We start from the raw sequence: 5,444 nt of genomic DNA, 5'->3' as shown, positions 1-5,444 counted from the left end.
GGAGGAGGCGCAAGAGCACAGACACCTGAAGAAGCTGTGCCGGCTTCCTGGCCTTGGACTGGCATCAGGGACTGGGGGACACAAGGCGACACCTGGAACAGCAGTGGACGAGAGGCCGCGGGAGGTGACTGGGCAGCCGCTGTCCCTCCCGGTGTGGAGTTGGCTTTTTCCTGCCAGACTCACCTGCCCTCCTGCCCCTTTCCCGTGCAGCCAGCAGGTGCCTCAGGCCTGGGGCGGCTCGGCCCGGGGCCCTGCTTTGGGCCAGCCCTGTCGGGCTGCGCTCTGCCCGCGAGGGATGGGGACGTGGGTGCTCCGCTGCAAGCGACCGACCTCCCTTCCCCTCCTCTCCGCTGGCGGCACACTCACGGCATGGAAGTCCCCACTGGAGGCCTCGCCCACTAGGGTATGCTTCTCCTGACGCACAGGCGCGCTGGGGGGTCCTGGGGTGCTCCTTCCCCTGCCCTGTCACATTCTGATCGCTTCAGACAGACTTAAATTGTTTGGTTTTCATTTCTTGGTGTTTTCTAACTCCAGTAACAAGTGCCCGAGAAGTCCCACTAGGCCATCACGCTGCGTTCTCGAAACTGAGTAGAATGCAATAAAATTCCAATTTTTCTGCCAATAGAAATGAAACCGCTGAGTCGTGTCACAGGACACCAGCAATCTGGACAGCGCACGGCCAGAAATGAAGCCCCAAGCCACCTGCCATTGTGCAGTCTCACCAGAGCCAGGTCTGGGGGGTCGGTCCTCGGGGAGCTCGTGTGTTCATTCCCGAGCCCTTCAGAAGCCACCCAGAGGGAACCTCAGTGGGGATACAGCCGGCGGAGAGAGCCAGGCTGTACCATTCCAGACACCTTCCGGAGACAGCCCTGCGGTTCTTTGCGGCAGGAGAAGAGCTGCAGCTCTGGAGAGGTGGAGCAGCTGCCGGAGGGCGCCCTGGCTGGGAGCTGGGGCTGGAACTCTGGCTGCAACAATGTATCTGAAAACTGGGTACAACATTGCCATGTGTTTCCGAGACTTGTATTCCTCCTGCCCTCCTTGGGTGTCCTCAGGCCCCAAGAGGAATTCTGGCAACAGTGGACAGCAGGGAAGTGTGGGTCCCTGTGTCCCGGGTAACGAGAGCTGAGAGCAAAACGCACATTGTATTCTTAAGGCAGACGTTTTTATTGTATTTTCTTTCTCTCTTTTAAAGACTTATCATATTTGTCTATGCATGCAAGAACTGGGGTGCAGGCCAGAAGTACCGGCGGTGAGAAGACTCCCCAGAGACAGAGTGGGGGGCAGAACAGGCAGGCATACTAAAATCCACTGCTGAGGGGAGCAGTGGAGACAGGAGAGGTCTGCTGCTCCCTGTGGTCACTCCCTGGCCGGGGATCAAGCTGGTGCTTGCAGTGGCTGGGACAGCTTGACAGCGCTGAGACTTAATCCCTGCACCTCCAGGGAGGGCCTCCCCCACACGGGGAGAGCCCCCCTCACACATATGCAGATTTGTGCTTGTTAGTTGTACCCAGATTTGGGGCCAGAAAGCCCGGAGGCACCAGCTACCCTAACTCCTGCGGCACCCACCAGCACCGACAGCCGCTAGCACTGGCGTGGAGCAACGCTGGCGTGGCCATCAGCGTTGTGTGCTTTGGCTTTTGTGAAATACTGAAAGCTCTAGTGGCCAAGTGCCGTGCACGCCCGGAGCTGGGGGGGTCCCCGCTTTCGGCAGAGTGCTCTGCCTTTGGGAGGACGAGGGGTGGCAACAGCGCCTGAGGGGGGTCTGAGCCTCTAAATCATGCACTCAGTTAGCAACGATATCACCCCAATAAAAAGCTGAACAAAGCATCCAGAAGCTCTGTAACAGGGAGGCCGCCCATTTCAAAGCGCCCCTGCCCAATTGTTTTGTGTTTCTCTTCAGGTTCGCAGGAGGGATGTCCTTCAGGAGAAAGCCTCTCCCTTCCTTTCCCGTCCCCCCATCTCCCTCTCCTGCCAGCTTCCTTGGCTGCCTGGACTCACCGTCTACTAGTCTACCACGTTTTGGGATTCCGAGGCACTGGGAGAAGGCTCAGCCACCTCTTCCTTAAACAGACACAAGCCCGCCTCCTCTTCGCACTCCCGCCAGCTGACCCCCGGCCCACTCCTATACCCGAGAGGGGGCAGGAAGGTCAGGTGAGAAGGCCAACGGGGAAAGTGCATTCCTGGGCCAGGAAGAGTGACCCAGCGGCAGGTGTGAGTGTTAATAATTCGCAAACTGAAGCCCTGACTAACATTCTGTCTCCCTAGAGTAAGTTGGTTCTTGGATCCGGAGGCTTTATTCAATTTAGAATTATTCTTGCTAGAAATGGCTTTTACTAAAAACTGGAAAATGTAGAGGTGGCTCATTCCAAACGAGCTGTTTGCATGCAAGACACTAAAAACAGAACTTCCTATGTCCACAGAGACAGTTACCTCAAGGCTGAAGCCTGTTTGTACAGCATGCCCCAACCCCTGAAAAGTCAGAACAGGGGGCCTTTAACTCTGGGGGAGGTGTGACTGTCAGGGGGAATCAGCCATCACTCAGCAGGACCCGACAGTCTGAGTCATGTGAGTTTTACCAACTAGCATGAGGTCATTTTAAACTGGTCAGAGGGTGGCTGGAGAAGGTGTCGCTCTCTAGACAGCCCTGGACAGTCAGTGGGACCGTTAACGAGCCCCAGGAACTGGAGGGTGCTGGGAATTGCGTCATGAAGCCCCACACCGGACTGCCTGCCCCCAGACTGGCCGGGAGGCAGCTTCTCTGGTGGTGCAGAGGCCTTCTGGTTCGGCTGCGGAGCTGTTCTTTTGCGCTCCCTGAAAAGTGGTTTCTGGGTTACCCAGAGTTTGTTCGGGGTCACTGAGCATGTTCACTATTGGTCTGCAAAAATGTGGGTAATGCCCCTCAAGCTCCCTTCGGCGGCAGAGGCCGGCCGACCGGCAGCGACGCGCCTATATAGAGGCCGCAGCTGATTCCACGGCTGGTTCCAGAAACCTGTCTTGCTTTCGGGCCATCGCACCCGAGAAGCATGCGAATTGTTGTCACTCAAAGGCACCATAAAAGAAGTATCAAGGGCTGGATGGGGGTACTCAGGACTGACTTTTTTTTGTTAATCTCGTTGTGGACTCAGAATTTCTCTTTAGAAAGATGATTCTGACCGTTGTTGCAGGGCAGGAAGCAGGGCACCCCAGAACCCCCAAACCTGCCTGTTCTACATAGGTTCAGCCATCCGCAGAATCAAGAAGAAACATGCTCTTAGTGCGGAAGAACTGTAATGGGAAGACTGAATACAATGAGCGAGCCGCTGAGAAAAGACAAAGGACAGTTCTCAACTCCGCCCCTCGAGTTGCCCATCCTCCCGTGGGTAAATGTCCAGCAGACAGGGTGGGCCCAGGCGAGGCCCGAGCGCCCGCCAGCCTAGGCACATTCCAGGGGGGCCATGGGAATGGGTCAGAAACAGCCAGACCAGTCTGGGGGGAAGGCGCAAGGTGGTTGCCTCTGTCACCTCCCCCGGGTCTCTCCCCGACACCTGTCACGCTTAGACAGGACCCCGAAGCCAGCACAGCTTCTCCACACTTCTCTCTGCTCCCTGCGCCCGCTTGCCCCCTCTTCCTTCCTTCCAGTCCCTCTCCAGCTTCTCCTCCTCCCTGCTCAGCTCCCGGTGGGGGGAACCTGGAACTTCCCCTTTTCTGGGGCCACCGGTCAAGGAGAGGCAAAGCCAGCAATTCCCGTGGAATGCAGCCAGAGCAGATGGAAACAGGTGGAGTGGCGCGTGGGGAGTTGGTTCTAGAAAGTATTAAGAGCTTCAGGACAAGCCGAGAGGGGTCACCCCGAATGCTGGGCCCAGGTCCTGCTCACCAGAGTCTGGTCCAGGTCACTAGCTTAGTGTCGGGTTACAGCGTGACGATCACATGTGTGTATATGTTGTGAGATAGTCCCACAATACGCCTGGTCAATAACACCCTCTCAAATAGTTATTTTTTTTCTTGTGATAAGAATTGTTTTCCTCACTGCCACCCCTTAATCCCTTGTACCTTTTCTCCCTCCCCCACTTTTTTTAAGACTTATTTTATTTATGTGCACAAGATCTGGGGTGGCCAGAGGTGGGGGTGGGGGTGAGAGGACTCCCCAGAGACAGAGTGGGGAGCAGAACAGGTGGAGCCATCGAAATCCACGGCAGAGGGGGCAGCGGGGAGACGGGGTCTGCTGCGCCCTGGGGTCACTCCCTGCCGTGGGGTCACTCCCTGCCATGATGCTCCAGCTGCGTCCAGCTCCACAGTGCTGAGACTCACCCTGCACCACCAGGGGAGCCCCACCCCACTTTTGAGGTCATAAGTTATGAAGCCTCTTTGGAGAGGGGTCGGTTGGGAGAGGGGGTCCTTGGGTTGACTCTGGGAAAGCTCCCCCAGAGCTCCCCTGTCAGCCAGGGCAGGCGGGTTCCCAGGTGAGTTCCCCAGACAGAGATGTTAGTGATGCCCAGTGGGGCAGGGTAGTTGCAAGAGGAGAGACCACTGAGGAGTGCGGCACAGGCACAGGCAGGGCCCCAGCCCCCCAAAGGGACAGGCTGCTAGGGCCCTGCATGGCCCAGGCAGGCTTCTGCCCTAGTCTCCTCAGGGAGGGCTCATCCTTGGTGCAGCTGTTGACTTTTGTTAGCCTGATGGAGTCCGCTGCAGAGGCCAGGCGATCTGTCTGCTGCAGAGGCCAGGCCATCTGTGATCTGTCCAGCGGGACTCCGGGCCCCTGCCCCGCCCCCCGCCCCCTGGCCTGGGGTCCTCTTCCCAGCACCTGGCTGTTTAGGACCTGCCACCCCTTGCACCCCCACCTCCTGCTCCAGCTGCCGGGCCAGAGGCCCGCGGGCCTCCTCCGCAGCCTGCCCACTGCCGCCTCCGTCCAGAGCCCCCTGCTTTGTGCCTTCTTTGCCCAAACCGGCTAGGTCGGTGCGGGTATTTGTCTTTGTCCCTCGGACTCGCCTCGGGCCAATTCCCCCAGCTCCTCTTTCAGCTGAAAGGAAAACCCCAGTGCTCAGCCTGCGCAAGAAGGGCCCAAGTTCTTTAGGGGGTTGATAGAAATTGTTTGTAAAACCCTGGGGGAGGTTGTTTTGTTTTGTTTTTAATTATTGCTCTTTCAATCCCCGTGCTCGCGTTGTGTTTATTTGATTGTCTGTTTCTCCCTGGCTCAGGCAGGGGTCTGGCAACCTCTTAGAATAAGAAAGCGACTCAAGACTAAGGCAAAGTCCTCTCTCGGCTTCAGAGTCCCCCCAGGCCAACTGGCGCCGCCCCTCGGGGTGGTGGGGACTCCCGGGGCCGCTTGGGAAGCGCAGGCGGCAGCGCCGGGGGCGGGGGCAGCCTGCGGGAGCCGGCCCCGGGCCTCTGCCGCGGGTGTCGAGGAGCCTGGGACCCCGGCCCTCGTCGGAGGAGGGACAGCGCCCTCCGCGGGTCCGTTTAAGCAA

The 5,444-nt window shown here is 58.2% G+C and overlaps 1 protein-coding gene across 1 annotated transcript in view; it reads left to right on the top strand.

Annotated features, from left to right (window-relative positions):
- XRCC2 (X-ray repair complementing defective repair in Chinese hamster cells 2) overlaps positions 1–5,444 on the top strand; it is a 37,650-nt gene that overhangs the window by 1,089 nt on the left and 31,117 nt on the right. The gene's annotated exons all lie outside the window — the stretch shown is intronic.

The sequence above is a fragment of the Condylura cristata genome, unplaced genomic scaffold (genome assembly GCF_000260355.1).
Source record: "Condylura cristata isolate star-nosed mole 26May11 unplaced genomic scaffold, ConCri1.0 scaffold00042, whole genome shotgun sequence".
In the NCBI taxonomy this organism is placed as follows: Eukaryota; Metazoa; Chordata; class Mammalia; order Eulipotyphla; family Talpidae; genus Condylura; species Condylura cristata.
Note: the sequence above shows the minus strand (reverse complement) of the source record. Positions and strands in the feature narration are given on the sequence as shown.